General features: G+C 48.3%; 1 protein-coding gene, 2 non-coding genes and 1 pseudogene across 4 annotated transcripts in view; 2 read left to right on the forward strand and 2 right to left on the reverse strand.

Annotated features, from left to right (window-relative positions):
- Positions 1-19,897, reverse strand: part of ERLEC1 (endoplasmic reticulum lectin 1) — a 48,958-nt gene that overhangs the window by 27,623 nt on the left and 1,438 nt on the right. The gene's annotated exons all lie outside the window — the stretch shown is intronic.
- On the forward strand, positions 71-189 carry LOC134912200 (5S ribosomal RNA; annotated as a pseudogene).
- On the reverse strand, positions 12,973-13,091 carry LOC134912663 (5S ribosomal RNA). Its single transcript, XR_010176979.1, has one exon. It is a non-coding gene; the product is annotated as a 5S ribosomal RNA (ribosomal RNA).
- LOC134912781 (5S ribosomal RNA) lies at positions 18,670-18,788 on the forward strand. The gene has a single exon (XR_010176986.1). It is a non-coding gene; the product is annotated as a 5S ribosomal RNA (ribosomal RNA).

Raw genomic sequence — 19,897 nt, forward strand, 5'->3', positions numbered from 1 at the left:
ATTCTTTTCCCGAGAAGGAATCCATCCTTCCGCTTCGGTGCACTCTCATTGGCGATGTAGGGCAATTTCTCTCTACGACCATACCCCTCCGTTCACGCCCAATCTCGTCCGATCTTGGAAGCTAAACGGAGGTGGGCTGGGTCAGTACCTAGACGGGTGACCACTAGGGAATACCCGGTGAAGTAGGAAGATCTACCAAGGGCAATAACGCCAACAGCAGTATCACTACTTTACTGATTCCAACTAATTTTTCCTAATAAATTTATCAATCTAAGACCGTGGATCACTACTAGATATCAGCATACAGTGTGTGGGCTCTCCCATTCACTAATTCTACCCTATCTAGGGTTGTATCAATACAAACTAAGTTTGTACAGATCCTTGGCAGACGGAGGTTGCTTGTGATGTAGCCACCCTCCATTATGCAATTATCCAGATATAATTAAGGATCTGAACATTCCACACATTATCTTGTAAACATCCATTGGTGTTCCTCCCTGATACCATTTTCATATATGGTCATACGTGCAGCATATATACAGTTTTGGGATTTCTAAGGAGGTGTATAGTACAAGCTTAAGATGTCATTATTATTGTTTATTTGATCATAATTTAAAAGAAAACAAAAATAAGAGTGCGCCCAAACTAGTGTCATACTTTTTCTCTTTGTAGATATACATAGAAGCAAGAGCACCCAGTTTGTTGGGTGCATACAGGATAACAGCAAGTCAGTTTTCCTGACTCCAGCCGTCCTGGAACATATTTTCAGGGCCCTGACAACATCTAGCAACTTGGAGTCCTCCAAGTCCCTAGTAGGTGCAAGGCACCACAATAAGCTGGTTCAGGTGAAACACTGACACCACCTTAGGGAGAGAACTGGGGACGAGTCCGCAGCTCTGCCCTGTCCGAATGGACAAACAGATATGGGCTTTTTTGAGAAAAAACCACCAATTTGACACTCGCCTGGTCCCGGCCAGGGCCAAGAGCATGGTCACTTTTCATGTGAGATGCTTCAAATCCACAGATTTGACTGGTTTTAAACCAATGTGATTTGAGGAATCCCAGAACTACGTTGAGATCCCACAGTGCCACTGGAGGCACAAAAGGGGGTTGTATATGCAATACTCCCTTGACAAACTTCTGGACTTCAGGAACTGAAGCCAATTCTTTCTGGAAGAAAATCGACAGGGCCGAAATTTGAACCTTAATGGACCCCAATTTGAGGCCCATAGACACTCCTGTTTGCAGGAAATGCAGGAAACGACCGAGTTGAAATTTCTTTGTGGGGCCTTCCTGGCCTCACACCACGCAACATATTTTCGCCACATGTGGTGATAATGTTGTGCGGTCACCTCCTTTCTGGCTTTGACCAGGGTAGGAATGACCTCTTCCGGAATGCCTTATTCCCTTAGGATCCGGCTTTCCACCGCCATGCCGACAAACGCAGCTGCGGTAAGTCTTGGAACAGACATGGTACTTGCTGAAGCAAGTCCCTTCTTAGCGGCAGAGGCCATAAGACCTCTGTAAGCATCTCTTGAAGTTCCGGGTACCAAGTCCTTCTTGGCCAATCCGGAGCCATGAGTATAGTTCTTACTCCTCTACGTCTTATAATTCTCAGCACCTTAGGTATGAGAAGCAGAGGAGGGAACACATACACCGACTGGTACACCCACGGTGTTACCAGAACGTCCACAGCTATTGCCTGAGGGTCTCTTGACCTGGCGCAATACCTGTCCCGTTTTTTGTTCAGACGGGACGCCATCATGTCCACCTTTGGTATTTCCCAACGGTTTACAATCATGTGGAAAAAACTTCCCGATGAAGTTTCCACTCTCCCGGGTGGAGGTCGTGCCTGCTGAGGAAGTCTGCTTCCCAGTTTCCATTCCCGGGATGAAACACTGCTGACAGTGCTATCACATGATTTTCCGCCCAGCGAAAAGTCCTTGCAGTTTTTGCCATTGCCCTCCTGCTTCTTGTGTCGCCCTGTCTGTTTACGTGGGCGACTGCCGTGATGTTTTTCCCACTGGATCAATACCGGCTGACCTTGAAGCAGAGGTCTTGCTAAGCTTAGAGCATTATAAATTTACCCTTAGCTCCAGTATATTTATGTGGAGAAAAGTCTCCAGACTTGATCACACTCCCTGGAAATTTTTTCCTTGTGTGACTGCTCCCCAGCCTCTCGGGCTGGGCTCCGTGGTCACGAGCATCCAATCCTGAATGCCGAATCTGCGGCCCTCTAGAAGATGAGCACTCTATAACCACCACAGGAGAGACACCCTTGTCCTTGGATATAGGGTTATCCGCTGATGCATCTGAAGATGCGATCCGGACCATTTGTCCAGCAGATCCCACTGAAAAGTTCTTGCGTGAAATCTGCCGAATGGAATTGCTTCGTAGGAAGCCACCATTTTTACCAGGACCCTTGTGCAATGATGCACTGTTTTTAGGAGGTTCCTGACTAGCTCGGATAACTCCCTGGCTTTCTCTTCCGGGAGAAACACCTTTTTCTGGACTGTGTCCAGAATCATCCCTAGGCACAGCAGACGTGTCGTCGGGATCAGCTGCGATTTTGGAATATTTAGAATCCACCCGTGCTGTTGTAGCAGTATCCGAGATAGTGCTACTCCGACCTCCAACTGTTCCCTGGACTATGCCCTTATCAGGAGATCGTCCAAGGGATAATTAAGACGCCTTTTCTTCGAAGAAGAATCATCATTTCGGCCATTACCTTGGTAAAGACCCGGGGTGCCGTGGACAATCCAAACGGCAGCGTCTGAAATTGATAGTGACAGTTCTGCACCACGAACCTGAGGTACCCTTAGTGAGAAGGGCAAATTTGGGACATAGAGGTAAGCATCCCTGATGTCCCGGGACACTATATAGTCCCCTTCTTCCTGGTTCGTTATCACTGCTCTGAGTGACTCCATCTTGATTTGAACCTTTGTAAGTGTTCAAAAAATTTTTTAGAATAAGTCTCACCTAGCCTTCTGGCTTCAGTACCACAATATAGTGTGGAATAATACCCCTTTTCTTGTAGTAGGAGGGGTAATTTAATTATCACCTGCTGGGAATACAGCTTGTGAATTTTTTTCCCATACTGCCTCCTTGTCGGAGGGAGACCTTGGTAAAGCAGACTTCAGGAGCCTGCGAAGGGGAAACGTCTCGACATTCCAATCTGTACCCCTGGGATACTACTTGTAGGATCCAGGGGTCCTGTACGGTCTCAGCGCCATGCTGAGAACTTGTCAGAAGCTGTGGAACGCTTCTGTTCCTGGGAATGGGCTGCCTGCTGCAGTCTTCTTCCCTTTCCTCTATCCCTGGGCAGATATGACTCTTATAGGGACGAAAGGACTGAGGCTGAAAAGACGGTGTCTTTTTCTGCAGAGATGTGACTTAGGGTAAAAACGGCGGATTTTCCAGCAGTTGCCGTGGCCACCAGGTCCGATGGACCGACCCCAAATAACTCCTCTTCCTTTATACGGCAATACACCTTTGTGCCGTTTGGAATCTGCATCACCTGACCACTGTCGTGTCCATAACATCTTCTGGCAGATATGGACATCGCATTTACTCTTGATGCCAGAGTGCAAATATCCCTCTGTGCATCTCGCATATATAGAAATGCCTCCTTTAAATGCTCTATAGTCAATAAAATACTGTCCCTGTCAAGGGTATCAATATTTTTAGTCAGGGAATCCGACCAAGCCACCCCAGCTCTGCACATCCAGGCTGAGGCGATCGCTGGTCGCAGTATAACACCAGTATGTGTGTATATACTTTTTATGATATTTTCCAGCCTCCTGTCAGCTGGTCCTTGAGGACGGCCCTATCTATAGACGGTACCGCCACTTGTTTTGATAAGCGTGTGAGCGCCTTATCCACCCTAAGGGGTGTTTCCCAACGCGCCCTAACTTCTGGCGGGAAAGGGTATACCGCCCATAATTTTCTATCGGGGGGAACCCACGCATCATCACACACTTTATTTAATTTATCTGATTCAGGAAAAACTACGGTAGTTTTTTCACATCCCACATAATACCCTCTTTTGTGGTACTTGTAGTATCAGAAATATGTAACACCTCCTTCATTGCCTTTAACGTGTGGCCCTAATAAGGAATACGTTTGTTTATTCACCGTCGACACTGGATTCAGTGTCCCTGTCTGTGTCTGTGTCGACCGACTAAAGTAAACGGGCGTTTTAAAACCCCTGACGGTGTTTTTGAGACGTCTGGACCGGTACTAATTGTTTGTCGGCCGTCTCATGTCGTCAACCGACCTTGCAGCGTGTTGACATTATCACGTAATTTCCTAAATAAGCCATCCATTCCGGTGTCGACTCCCTAGAGAGTGACATCACCATTACAGGCAATTGCTCCGCCTCCTCACCAACATCGTCCTCATACATGTCGACACACACGTACCGACACACAGCACACACACAGGGAATGCTCTGATAGAGGACAGGACCCACTAGCCCTTTGGAGAGACAGAGGGAGAGTTTACCAGCACACACCAAAAACGCTATAATTATATAGGGACAACCTTATATAAGTGTTTTCCCTTATAGCATCTTTTTTATATATTTCTAACGCCAATTTAGTGCCCCCCCTCTCTGTTTTAACCCTGTTTCTGTAGTGCAGTGCAGGGGAGAGCCTGGGAGCCTTCCCTCCAGCCTTTCTGTGAGGGAAAATGGCGCTGTGTGCTGAGGAGATAGGCCCCGCCCCTTTTTCGGCGGCCTCGTCTCCCGCTCTTAACGGATTCTGGCAGGGGTTAAATATCTCCATATAGCCTCCGGAGGCTATATGTGAGGTATTTTTAGCCAAAATAGGTATTCATTTGCCTCCCAGGGCGCCCCCCTCCCAGCGCCCTGCACCCTCAGTGACTGCCGTGTGAAGTGTGCTGAGAGGAAAATGGCGCACAGCTGCAGTGCTGTGCGCTACCTTTAGAAGACTGAGGAGTCTTCTGCCGCCGATTCTGGACCTCTTCTTACTTCAGCATCTGCAAGGGGGCCGGCGGCAAGGCTCCGGTGACCATCCAGGCTGTACCTGTGATCGTCCCTCTGGAGCTGATGTCCAGTAGCCAAGAAGCCAATCCATCCTGCACGCAGGTGAGTTCACTTCTTCTCCCCTAAGTCCCTCGTTGCAGTGATCCTGTTGCCAGCAGGACTCACTGTAAAATAAAAAACCTAAGCTAAACTTTTCTAAGCAGCTCTTTAGGAGAGCCACCTAGATTGCACCCTTCTCGGCCGGGCACAAAAATCTAACTGGCTTGGAGGAGGGTCATAGGGGGAGGAGCCAGTGCACACCACCTGATCGGAAAGCTTTACTTTTGTGCCCTGTCTCCTGCGGAGCCGCTATTCCCCATGGTCCTTTCAGGAACCCCAGCATCCACTAGGACGATAGAGAAATACTGCTAGTGCATGCGTGATAATGTAGCAGCCAATGCACTATAGAATATAGTCCTGTTCAGTAAAAGGTAACACATGTATAATTGAAGGGCACACCTGGAACCTGATCCCTAGGAGGAGGAGGAGGTGGGCCCCAGACAGTGGGGCCCACCGGTGGTTCCCCCTGTGGGCCAGTCCAACCCTGATTCTATTGCATCATGCAACTTCACATTTCCATCTACAGGACAATCCTTCGGCTGTCGCATACAACTGTGGGTATAGTCATGCCATCCATATCTCCTGATACCCTTACTCATTACATCACACTACCCTGCTCCATACCCGTTACCATTAAACCCCTGGATTGCCTGACACAGATTATCACACACACACACTTTGTACATCCAATGTTCAGGTCAATGCGTGTCTAAACCGCATTGACAGATGCACACATAACCTATGCATACATTTTACACCAAGCAAATACACAAGCACAAATTCTTTATGCACGTGTGAGAGAGCGCTAAGTGAACTTACTGACAAGAAGTAAAGAAAAATAATAAATACAAGATGAAACGCCAGCACGGTGTGCGTTATTCATGAAATGTCAAATGTTTCCGATACTACCGAGCCAAACACAGGTTCCAAATAAATCTCCTTCTCTTCGTGACATTGGTACAGCCTCCACAGCAATATTACTGCAGCATCTGGGCCCCCACTATTTCATTGTCACTTCCAGGTCCATGCCTCCAGGCTCCCTCACTTCATCTCTTCTAACATTCCTTCCGTCATCTTATGTGACTTCAATATCCATATTAATATCCCCACCGACCCCTCTGCCTCTAAACCCCTGTTTCTCACATCGTCTTTTGGTCTCTCTCAATGGACCTCTTCATCCTCCCATGCCAGTGGGCACTCTCTTGGGCACTCTCTTGGTCTGGTCTTCACTTACCACTGTGTTATCTGTAATTTTACCAATTCCCCATTCCTTCTCTCTAACCATCATTTTCTTTCCTTTAACCACCTATCCCTTAATTCTTCTCCATCTCTCCCTCCCAAGGTTACCTTCACCAAGCATAACCTTGAGGTGGTTTCTGCCTCCTCCGTGCTCGACTCTTTCTGCTCCCCCATTGTCAACCTCTCCTGTCTTGACCAAGCCATTTCCCTTCACAACAGTACCCTTACTATTGCTCTGGACACTGTTGCTCCAGCGGCCACTATGCACCTTTGCACATCTGTGCATCAACCTTGGTATTCCAAATTCACCAGGTATCTGCAAGTGTTCTTGAACCACAGAGCGACACTGGAGAAAATTGTGTACCTAGGCGGACTTCCTCAACTACAAAAGGGGTCAATTCAATTCGGCAACTTATGAATAGCGCCGGGAATTAGCTCCCGACGCTATTCAATTCAGCTCCAGTTAAGTCGGCGATGTCCCGTTCTCGCCAACTAAACAGGTTGAATTGTCGGGAGAACGGGCATTCTCCAACTTAACTCCCCGACGCGAGGCTGATTCCCGACAAAATCAGCCTTGCGCCGGCCGCGAGGCAGCACTTTTGTCGGGTTTCTTCTCTCATCCCCGGGGATGAGAGAAGAATTCCCGACAATTGCGGGTAACTAGCAGCTGAATTTCCCCAGTCCTCCAACCTTTGCGGACACCTTGCTACCTTCAACTACTTCCGCGCCTTCCCTCCCTTTTTCCGCCACCCCATTTATCATCCAAAATTGTATCCATCCACCAGGACATCACCTCCCACCACACCCTCCTCTCCCTTCCCATCTCTACATACATTATAACTCTATCAGCTCTTTCTTTCCTCCCCTCCTTCCATTTTACCCCTTGACCCTATCCCCCTCCTTCTCTCCCATTGCCCTTTCCCATCTTGCTCATCTGTTAAACCTTCGTCTCACATCAGGCATTATCTACTCTGCGTTCAAGCATGCTTTTGTCTCTTCCATTCTTAAAAAACCCACTCTTGACCCTAATCCTCAAGCGGATCACCTCCAACCGCCTTATCACATTTATTTCATCCCACTCCCTGCTTTTATCATTTCAGTTTCTCTCCACTCTACAGCAACTGCCCTTACTAATGACCATCTTGCTGCCAAAGCTAAGGGCTACTGCTCTCTGCTTATTCACCCTGACCTGTCCACGGCTTTTGACACCAGGGACTTAGCTTTGGTTCATCCTGCTCTCCAAAGAAACAGCTTCTGCCTCCCCTGTACACCAGGTCCTTTAGTTGCTACGCTTTCCCTTCAGAATCCTGACCTAATCTTCCTCTATGCTCCCAGCCACTCACTTCACCCAACCATTGACTGCTGCCTCTCCTCCCAACTGATTACCCCCTACACCCAATCCTGCCTCAAAGATTTTGCCTGTGCTCCCCATCTCTGAAACTCTCACACCCCCATAATTAGCCTCTCCATTTCTCTCAAAACCCAATTCTGTTTTAAAGCCTTCCAGCACTCATCCTAACTCACCCCTCCACGACCCTCCCCGCTAGACTATAAGCTCTCACAAACAAGACCCCCTTCCCTCTTGTGCTCCTCCTCTGCCCACATTGACATCAAACTTTTAGTCCAGGCATGTCCAAACTGCGGCCCTCCAGCTGTTGAGAAACTATACATCCCAGCATGCCCTGACACAGCTTTAGCATTCTCTGACAGCAAAACTGTCAGGGCATGCTGGGATTTGTAGTCTCACAACAGCTGGAGGGCCGCAGTTTGGACATGCCTGCTTTAGGCTCAACAGGCAACACTACTCTGTGGGTGCTGTGACTGGATACAAAACAATGTTTATATAGCTTGTATCCCATGTTCTGCAATGTTTTTCATCTTGTTTTTTGTGCACTGTTTTGCTTATGAACTTTGTAAGGTGCTTCAGAACCCGTGTGGAGCCACATAAATAACAGATAATAATAATAATAATAATAATAATAATAATAATAATAATATCTGTGATCCCCATAACTTTCAGTGACAGACTCATAACCACCCCAGCGTCCCCTGCTCACCACTGACACCTACGACTAACCCCGTCAGCACCTACTGTGCATCACCGACACCTAAGTAAACACCCCAGCGCCTCCCTGACACCTACGTAACCCCATCAGCGCCTCCTGTGCATCACTGACACCTACATAACCACGCAAGCACCTCCTGTCTATCCCTGATACCTACATAACCACACAAGCACCTCCTGTCTATCCCTGATACCTACATAACCCCGCCAGCGCCTCCAGTACATCGCTGACACCTACATAACCCCGCCAGCACTTCCAGTGCACCGCTGACACCTACATAACCACGCCAGCGCCTCCTGTGCATCGCTGACACCCATATAGCCCCGCCAGCGCCTCCTGTGCATCACTGACACCTACATAACCACGCCAGCGCCTCCAGTGCATCCCTGACACCTACATAACCACGCCAGCACCACCAGTGCATCCCTGACACCTACATAACCCCGCTAGCGCCTCCTGTGCATCCCTGACACCTACGTAACCCCACCAGCGCCTCGCTGACACCTACATAGCCCCGCCAGCGCCTCCTGTGCATCGCTGACACCTACATAACCCCGCCAGCGCCTCCTGTGCATCGCTGACACCTACATAACCCTGCCAGCACCTCCAGTGCATCGCTGACACCTACATAACCACGCCAGCGCCTCCAGTGCATCGCTGACACCTACATAACCACGCCAGCGCCTCCTGTGCATCGCTGACACCTATATAGCCCCGCCAGCGCCTCCTGTGCATCACTGACACCTACATAACCCCGCCAGCGCCTCCTGTGCATCGCTGACACCTACATAACCACGCCAGCGCCTCCAGTGTATCGCTGACGCCTACGTAACCACGCCAGCGCCTCGCTGACACCTACATAACCACGCCAGCGCCTCCTGTGCATCGCTGACACCTACATAACCACGCCAGCGCCTCCTGTGCATCGCTGACACCTATATAGCCCCGCCAGCGCCTCCTGTGCATCGCTGACACCTACATAACCACGCCAGCGCCTCCAGTGCATCGCTGACACCTACATAACCCCGCCAGCGCCTCCAGTGCATCACTGACACCTACATAACCCCGCCAGCGCCTCCAGTGCATCGCTGACACCTATATAGCCCCGGCAGCGCCTCCTGTGCATCGCTGACACCTACATAACCCCGCCAGCGCCTCCAGTGCATCGCTGACACCTACATAACCCCGCCAGCGCCTCCAGTGCATCGCTGACACCTACATAACCACGCCAGCGCCTCCAGTGCATCGCTGACGCCTACGTAACCACGCCAGCGCCTCGCTGACACCTACATAACCCCGCCAGCGCCTCCAGTGCATCGCTGACACCTACATAACCACGCCAGCGCCTCCAGTGCATCGCTGACGCCTACGTAACCACGCCAGCGCCTCGCTGACACCTACATAACCACGCCAGCGCCTCCTGTGCATCGCTGACACCTACATAACCACGCCATCGCCTCCTGTGCATCGCTGACACCTATATAGCCCCGCCAGCGCCTCCTGTGCATCGCTGACACCTACATAACCCCGCTAGCACCTCCAGTGCATCCCTGACACCTACATAACCACGCCATCGCCTCCTGTGCATCGCTGACACCTATATAGCCCCGCCAGCGCCTCCTGTGCATCGCTGACACCTACATAACCCCGCCAGCGCCTCCTGTGCATCGCTGACACCTACATAACCACGCCAGCGCCTCCAGTGCATCGCTGACACCTACATAACCACGCCAGCGCCTCCAGTGCATCGCTGACACCTACATAACCACGCCAGCGCCTCCTGTGCATCGCTGACACCTACATAACCACGCCAGCGCCTCCAGTGCATCGCTGACACCTACATAACCACGCCAGCGCCTCCTGTGCATCGCTGACACCTACATAACCACGCCAGCGCCTCCAGTGCATCGCTGACACCTACATAACCACGCCAGCGCCTCCTGTGCATCGCTGACACCTATATAGCCCCGCCAGCGCCTCCTGTGCATCACTGACACCTACATAACCACACCAGCGCCTCCAGTGCATCCCTGACACCTACATAACCACGCCAGCGCCTCCTGTGCATCCCTGACACCTACATAACCACGCCAGCACCTCCAGTGCATCACTGACACCTATATAACCACGCCATCGCCTCCTGTGCATCACTGACACCTACATAACCCCGCCAGCGCCTCCTGTGCATCGCTGACACCTACATAACCCCGCCAGCGCCTCCTGTGCTTCACTGACACCTACATAAACCCACCAGCGCCTCCTGTGCATCGCTGACACCTACATAACCACATCAGCGCCTCCTGTGCATCACTGACACCTATATAACCCCGCCAGCGCCTCCTGTGCATCACTGACACCTACATAACCACACCAGCGCCTCCAGTGCATCGCTGACATCTACATAACCACGCCAGCGCCTCCTGTGCATCACTGACACCTATATAGCTCCGCCAGCGCCTCCTGTGCATCACTGACACCTACATAACCCCGCCAGCGCCTCCTGTGCATCGCTGACACCTACATAACCACGCCATCGCCTCCTGTGCATCACTGACACCTACATAACCCCGCCAGCGCCTCCTGTGCATCGCTGACACCTACATAACCACACCAGCGCCTCCAGTGCATCGCTGACATCTACATAACCACGCCAGCGCCTCCTGTGCATCACTGACACCTATATAGCCCCGCCAGCGCCTCCTGTGCATCACTGACACCTATATAGCCCCGCCAGCGCCTCCTGTGCATCACTGACACCTACATAACCCCGCCAGCGCCTCCTGTGCATCGCTGACACCTACATAACCACACCAGCGCCTCCAGTGCATCGCTGACATCTACATAACCACGCCAGCGCCTCCTGTGCATCACTGACACCTATATAGCCCCGCCAGCGCCTCCTGTGCATCACTGACACCTATATAGCCCCGCCAGCGCCTCCTGTGCATCACTGACACCTACATAACCACGCCAGCGCCTCCAGTGCATCCCTGACACCTACATAACCCCGCCAGCACCTCCAGTGCATCCCTGACACCTACATAACCACGCCATCGCCTCCTGTGCATTGCTGACACCTACATAACCCCGCCAGCGCCTCCTGTGCATCGCTGACACCTACATAACCACGCCAGCGCCTCCAGTGCATCGCTGACACCTACATAACCCCGCCAGCGCCTCCAGTGCATCGCTGACACCTACATAACCACGCCAGCGCCTCCAGTGCATCGCTGACGCCTACGTAACCACGCCAGCGCCTCGCTGACACCTACATAACCCCGCCAGCGCATCGCTGACACCTACATAACCACGCCAGCGCCTCCAGTGCATCGCTGACGCCTACGTAACCACGCCAGCGCCTCGCTGACACCTACATAACCACGCCAGCGCCTCCTGTGCATCGCTGACACCTACATAACCACGCCATCGCCTCCTGTGCATCGCTGACACCTATATAGCCCCGCCAGCGCCTCCTGTGCATCGCTGACACCTACATAACCCCGCTAGCACCTCCAGTGCATCCCTGACACCTACATAACCACGCCATCGCCTCCTGTGCATTGCTGACACCTATATAGCCCCGCCAGCGCCTCCTGTGCATCACTGACACCTACATAACCACACCAGCGCCTCCAGTGCATCCCTGACACCTACATAACCCCGCCAGCGCCTCCTGTGCATCGCTGACACCTACATAACCACGCCAGCGCCTCCAGTGCATCGCTGTCACCTACATAACCACGCCAGCGCCTCCAGTGCATCGCTGACACCTACATAACCACACAAAAACCTAGAGCGATCCGGCACCGGATTGACTAATTAGGAATAATACTGAAATTAGAGAAGAAAAAAACAAAATTGGACAATAGGTTACCCTTAATCAGACAGGGAGAGAAGGGGCAAAAATGGCCCTTTCAGTGTTGTGTATAAAAATATACGTATAGATGTTAATTTTGTCCTCGTTGGTGGTGCACCCAGAGCCAGAAAGTATGCAAACTTTTGAAAATGGGGAGACGAAAGAAGGCTCTTGTGTGGGCGCACTCTTGTAGAAGAAATAAATTTGATATGATAATTGAGATGAAATATTTAAAACATAACTTTTATTAGTTTTTTTTACAATATAAGGTTCTTCCCTGAGATCTATCCTTCAAAATGCAACATAGAAAGCATCTTGATAAATAAAATGTTCTGGTCTCTTATTGGTAAAGAGTGTGTGGAAGGGTTGTAGACATCAGTGGGTCATACCCCCGTTCCCCTTGACCAGTGCAGACTTGCTGCATTAATGGAACCAAGGGGTGGTCAAGACACAAAGATATATAGGACTATGCTCTTTGGCTTATATGAGATTAGAGTAATGATCAGAAGTCACTCCTCTAAATATGAAAATGATGATACAGAAAGATTTGCATGCACCTATCTGGATGCGAGACAGTGATAATGGTAGAGAGAAGTATTTAAAATCACGAAAATGGTGCCAGTGACCAATAGGTCTAAAAGTTACTGGGTAGAAGAAAGTGGTGATACTGCTGTTGGTGTTGCTGCCACATAAATGAGGAAAATCCTGCTCTACAACACCAGGTATTCACAGGTGGTCTCCCTTCCTGGTACTGACCTGGCCCAACGCTGTTTAGCTTCCAAGATCAGACGAGATCGGGCGCTGGCAGCGTGGTATGGTAGTAGAGAGTTTAGTGTGAACCCCAATGAGAGTGCACCTATTTAAGAATGTTGAAGATTTAGGACCGACAGAAAGGTAATAGAGACAGGATCGTGGAAATGTGTGGATCTGCTTTTCACGTTAGACCCGATTCCAAAATTCCCACTCACGTGGTGCAATGTACCGGGAATCGTGAATGAGAGTCCACGAAAATTGGTGATCTATAGAAGATGAGGTTATAAGAATTGGCACTGTTAATTACAGTCAAAGAAATCCCTGACTGCTGGTATGTTATGATTTGTCCAAGCAGACAGTAAATGATAAGGAATATTAGATGAACCAGGTGAATATGTAGTCACTGTAGAGATACAGTTTTTTTCTCAAATTAAGGAGGAGGTCCCAAAACTGCACAGACATATATCTGTTAACAAAAAGCATTAACTAATGAGTCATAGGATGTTTGCCTCTTGACCTCAGATAGGATGTTAGATGCTTAACACATATGGTAGATACATGCTATTTATATTCATACATCAATTACTAAATAGGCAGAAATAGGAAGAAATAAGAGCCAAAAACACTCTTAAAAATAACAAGTATATATTAATTATATGCATAAATTGGTGAAACTTTGGATATTAACTGCTTAACTTCCAACAGGGTGCTAAATGTTAGGTATATGATAATACAGACCCCTCATAATTTACCACTATAATACACACTAAATGCAAGATAATTAAAGCAGCTCTGCTGAGATTTGCAGTGGTAATTGCTATCCGTGGCATGCAGCCACAGGATAGTGGGGCTTACGGTTTCACCAGAGATATGAGAAAGCCAAAAGGAGCAAGGAGGTAGAATTGGCTAAATGCCAAGATGCGGTTGTGTCGACGAGACCCCTATTCCTGGATGCGGAAGACGCGTTTCGCCCTAAGGCTTGTTCACTTCCGGGTTCCGTGTGGTCCGGTGTGGGGAGCGGGCTTTTAAGTCCGCCAACGGTAGAGCTGTCCAATCCGGAGGTGTCGTGTGGTGGGTGTGATCTGCCCGTGTAAGCGGTTACTAGGAGACCGCATTAATGACGGCAGATCCGGGAGGTGAAAGATAATCCCATATCGCGAGATCGCGGACGCCATTTTGGTTGCGGGAGCAGTACCAATTGAAAATACTGTTAGTGTGGGCAGTTGCTAAGAGACTGCATTGGCAGAGCTTAGGACGACAGATCCGGAAGGTGAAGAGTAATCACACCGCGAGATCGCGGACGCCATATTGCGTGTGAAAGTGAATACCAATTGTGATTACTATTTGTATGGGCGGTTGCTAAGAGACTGTAGTAGCGGAGCTAAAACGACATATCCGGAGGACTGAGAGCATTAAATAGTGATTGATCACCATTTTGAATATGGGAATGATATGCCATAAGTTGATGGCAAGTGCTCAAAATAGCAGGGCTAAATTGCTTCACTGTGAAAGTAATGTTGCAATTTGATGGTAAAAAGCAGCATGATACTAAGAAAAGTATATGAGACCCTTAGAAGGAGGATAAAATAAATAATGAAAAACCAACATAAAAGGGTATATATGCGAAATGGACGTGCCTGAGATAAGCGATGGTGAGTGGAGGGTGAATGCAAGAGTTGAAGGATCATAAGATGATGAATGCAATATATGGGTTGGTGTGACTCAGGAAAGGTTACTGTTGTGATACATGTGGAAAAGGGTGTATGTGTACGGTGAAAAAACCATGATAAAATGGAAAGAGGTGAGAGGTATTGCTATTGGTGCACATTGTGCGGTGAACCCAATGAGACATGGATGAATAGGAGAGGTGGGGGGTAGGTGTGCCCGGTTTGCTGTTGGTACCGGGAGGCCGGGAGTAGGGGGGGGGAGTAAAGGAGGGGGTTTATGGGGATGGTTATGGTTTAGTGGAGAGGTGATGGGGGAAGGTGGTTTTAATGGGGGAGGAAAAAGGGGAGGGTTTTTTTAATGGGGGGGGGGAAGGTTAAGGTATTTGGTCGGGGGTGCTGGAATGTGAAGTTAAGGTATTGGAGTATTGTAAGTTACAGTGGGGGAGGGGAAAAAAAGTGGGGTGAGTGGTGAGTGATGGCTGATGGTGAAAAATTAATGGAAGGAATAGGGAATTAGGAGGAGGAGATATGACTTTGTGTCAGAGTGTATTGTTGGTAAAATATATGGTAAAGGATTATCAACAGGGGGAATAAAATATACATAAAATAAATGCATTAGAAAGTACATGTGTGTAGGTAAGCTGTTAAGATAATATTGGATTAAAAGTGATTACTATTCTAGAGATGTAAATAATAAGTGAGAGGCAGGTGAGACATACTTTACAAAAAGACTCCGTAATTGATGGTTTCATTCAGACCGAAGGGTTTCAGGCAGTTCAAGCGGAAGATCCATTCACTCTCCTTTTTAAATAGTTCTTTGGTTATGTCTCCTCCCCGTATTCCAAGATGTACTCGATCTAAGCAGAAGGTCTTGAACCCTTTAATGGATCCTTTATGAACAAAATTGAAATGTCTCGCTACTGATGTAAGCTGTTTCATTCTGTTGAGATCTCTGGAAGCATTGCGGATGTTACCAAGGTGTTCTAAGATTCTTTCTTTCCATTTGCGTGTAGTCATGCCTACATACTTAAGATTACACTCACACGTTATGCAATATATCACCGCCTGCGTATTACAGTTAAAAAAGTGTTGTAACTTGACCACCTGGTCAAACCTGTCGGTGACCATGTTGGTTTGCAGGATTTGAGGGCAAGATTTGCAATGGCCGCAAGGGAAGGAACCTGTGATAGAAGGTTTTTTGGTGTTTGAGGAGATCAGATGGCTATGCACTAGATGGTCTCTCATATTTTTTGATCTGCGCCAGCTCATTTGTAGTGGGGAGTCGAAGAGGGGTGCCAAATCTGGGTCCAATTGTAAGATGGGGAGATGTCTGGTTATTGCTTCCTTCAGCTTCCTCCATTCAGGGCAGAAAGTTCCAATGAAGCGGACGGTATCTTCCTGCTCCGTACTCTTACTTTTCTTTCCGAAAATCAGACTCTCTCTTTTGGTTGCTGCAGTAGCGGTGTATGCCCGTTTGAGTGAGCGTCTGCTGTAGCCTCTATCCAAGAGACGGTTAGTTAGTTCCAAACTTTTGGTTTTGAAGGTAGAGTCTTCTGAGCAGTTACGTCTCAAGCGTAGGTATTCCCCTTTGGGAATGTTTTCCACGGTGGGCGGAAAATGAGAGCTTGTTTGGTGAAGGAGACTGTTAGTTGCAGTCTCCTTACGGAATAATTCCGTTTCTAGGAAGCCTGCATTGGATTTGTAGATACTAAGATCTAAGAATGGTACTCTTGTTGGGCTGATGAAGTGTGTCAGGGTAATATTAAGTTCATTTTGATTCAGAATCTGAATGAACTCCAAGAGTAAGCTCTTATTACCATTCCAAATCAAGAAGACATCATCGATGTATCTTAGCCACAGTATTATGTGTATGGTATATTTTTCATTACGGGTGTTGAAAACATGGAAGTGCTCCCACCACCCTAAAAAGAGATTTGCATATGTAGGTGCACATGCTGCCCCCATAGCAGTTCCCCTGATTTGTAAGAAAAATCGGTCTTGAAACACAAAATAATTTTTGGAGAGAACAAAAAAAAAAAACCCTCCCCTTTTTCCTCCCCCATTAAAACCACCTTCCCCCATCACCTCTCCACTAAACCATAACCATCCCCATAAACCCCCTCCTTTACTCCCCCCCCCTACTCCCGGCCTCCCGGTACCAACAGCAAACCGGGCACACCTACCCCCCACCTCTCCTATTCATCCATGTCTCATTGGGTTCACCGCACAATGTGCACCAATAGCAATACCTCTCACCTCTTTCCATTTTATCATGGTTTTTTCACCGTACACATACACCCTTTTCCACATGTATCACAACAGTAACCTTTCCTGAGTCACACCAACCCATATATTGCATTCATCATCTTATGATCCTTCAACTCTTGCATTCACCCTCCACTCACCATCGCTTATCTCAGGCACGTCCATTTCGCATATATACCCTTTTATGTTGGTTTTTCATTATTTATTTTATCCTCCTTCTAAGGGTCTCATATACTTTTCTTAGTATCATGCTGCTTTTTACCATCAAATTGCAACATTACTTTCACAGTGAAGCAATTTAACCCTGCTATTTTGAGCACTTGCCATCAACTTATGGCATATCATTCCCATATTCAAAATGGTGATCAATCACTATTTAATGCTCTCAGTCCTCCGGATATGTCGTTTTAGCTCCGCTACTACAGTCTCTTAGCAACCGCCCATACAAATAGTAATCACAATTGGTATTCACTTTCACACGCAATATGGCGTCCGCGATCTCGCGGTGTGATTACTCTTCACCTTCCGGATCTGTCGTCCTAAGCTCTGCCAATGCAGTCTCTTAGCAACTGCCCACACTAACAGTATTTTCAATTGGTACTGCTCCCGCAACCAAAATGGCGTCCGCGATCTCGCGATATGGGATTATCTTTCACCTCCCGGATCTGCCGTCATTAATGCGGTCTCCTAGTAACCGCTTACACGGGCAGATCACACCCACCACACGACACCTCCGGATTGGACAGCTCTACCGTTGGCGGACTTAAAAGCCCGCTCCCCACACCGGACCACACGGAACCCGGAAGTGAACAAGCCTTAGGGCGAAACGCGTCTTCCGCATCCAGGAATAGGGGTCTCGTCGACACAACCGCATCTTGGCATTTAGCCAATTCTACCTCCTTGCTCCTTTTGGCTTTCTCATATCTCTGGTGAAACCGTAAGCCCCACTATCCTGTGGCTGCATGCCACGGATAGCAATTACCACTGCAAATCTCAGCAGAGCTGCTTTAATTATCTTGCATTTAGTGTGTATTATAGTGGTAAATTATGAGGGGTCTGTATTATCATATACCTAACATTTAGCACCCTGTTGGAAGTTAAGCAGTTAATATCCAAAGTTTCACCAATTTATGCATATAATTAATATATACTTGTTATTTTTAAGAGTGTTTTTGGCTCTTATTTCTTCCTATTTCTGCCTATTTAGTAATTGATGTATGAATATAAATAGCATGTATCTACCATATGTGTTAAGCATCTAACATCCTATCTGAGGTCAAGAGGCAAACATCCTATGACTCATTAGTTAATGCTTTTTGTTAACAGATATATGTCTGTGCAGTTTTGGGACCTCCTCCTTAATTTGAGAAAAAAACTGTATCTCTACAGTGACTACATATTCACCTGGTTCATCTAATATTCCTTATCATTTACTGTCTGCTTGGACAAATCATAACATACCAGCAGTCAGGGATTTCTTTGACTGTAATTAACAGTGCCAATTCTTATAACCTCATCTTCTATAGATCACCAATTTTCGTGGACTCTCATTCACGATTCCCGGTACATTGCACCACGTGAGTGGGAATTTTGGAATCGGGTCTAACGTGAAAAGCAGATCCACACATTTCCACGATCCTGTCTCTATTACCTTTCTGTCGGTCCTAAATCTTCAACATTCTTAAATAGGTGCACTCTCATTGGGGTTCACACTAAACTCTCTACTACCATACCACGCTGCCAGCGCCCGATCTCGTCTGATCTTGGAAGCTAAACAGCGTTGGGCCAGGTCAGTACCAGGAAGGGAGACCACCTGTGAATACCTGGTGTTGTAGAGCAGGATTTTCCTCATTTATGTGGCAGCAACACCAACAGCAGTATCACCACTTTCTTCTACCCAGTAACTTTTAGACCTATTGGTCACTGGCACCATTTTCGTGATTTTAAATACTTCTCTCTACCATTATCACTGTCTCGCATCCAGATAGGTGCATGCAAATCTTTCTGTATCATCATTTTCATATTTAGAGGAGTGACTTCTGATCATTACTCTAATCTCATATAAGCCAAAGAGCATAGTCCTATATATCTTTGTGTCTTGACCACCCCGTGGTTCCATTAATGCAGCAAGTCTGCACTGGTCAAGGGGAACGGGGGTATGACCCACTGATGTCTACAACCCTTCCACACACTCTTTACCAATAAGAGACCAGAACATTTTATTTATCAAGATGCTTTCTATGTTGCATTTTGAAGGATAGATCTCAGGGAAGAACCTTATATTGTAAAAAAACTAATAAAAGTTATGTTTTAAATATTTCATCTCAATTATCATATCAAATTTATTTCTTCTACAAGAGTGCGCCCACACAAGAGCCTTCTTTCGTCTCCCCATTTTCAAAACCTACATAACCACGCCAGCGCCTCCTGTGCATCGCTGACACCTACATAACCACGCCAGCGCCTCCAGTGCATCGCTGACACCTACATAACCACGCCAGCGCCTCCTGTGCATCGCTGACACCTACATAACCACGCCAGCGCCTCCAGTGCATCGCTAACACCTACATAACCACGCCAGCGCCTCCTGTGCATCGCTGACACCTATATAGCCCCGCCAGCGCCTCCTGTGCATCACTGACACCTACATAACCACGCCAGCGCCTCCAGTGCATCCCTGACACCTACATAACCACGCCAGCGCCTCCTGTGCATCCCTGACACCTACATAACCACGCCAGCACCTCCAGTGCATCACTGACACCTATATAACCACGCCATCGCCTACTGTGCATCGCTGACACCTACATAACCACACCAGCGCCTCCTGTGCATCACTGACACCTATATAACCCCGCCAGCGCCTCCTGTGCATCACTGACACCTACATAACCACACCAGCGCCTCCAGTGCATCGCTGACATCTACATAACCACGCCAGCGCCTC

The sequence above is a fragment of the Pseudophryne corroboree genome, chromosome 4, assembly GCF_028390025.1.
Source record: "Pseudophryne corroboree isolate aPseCor3 chromosome 4, aPseCor3.hap2, whole genome shotgun sequence".
Classification (NCBI taxonomy): domain Eukaryota; kingdom Metazoa; phylum Chordata; class Amphibia; order Anura; family Myobatrachidae; genus Pseudophryne; species Pseudophryne corroboree.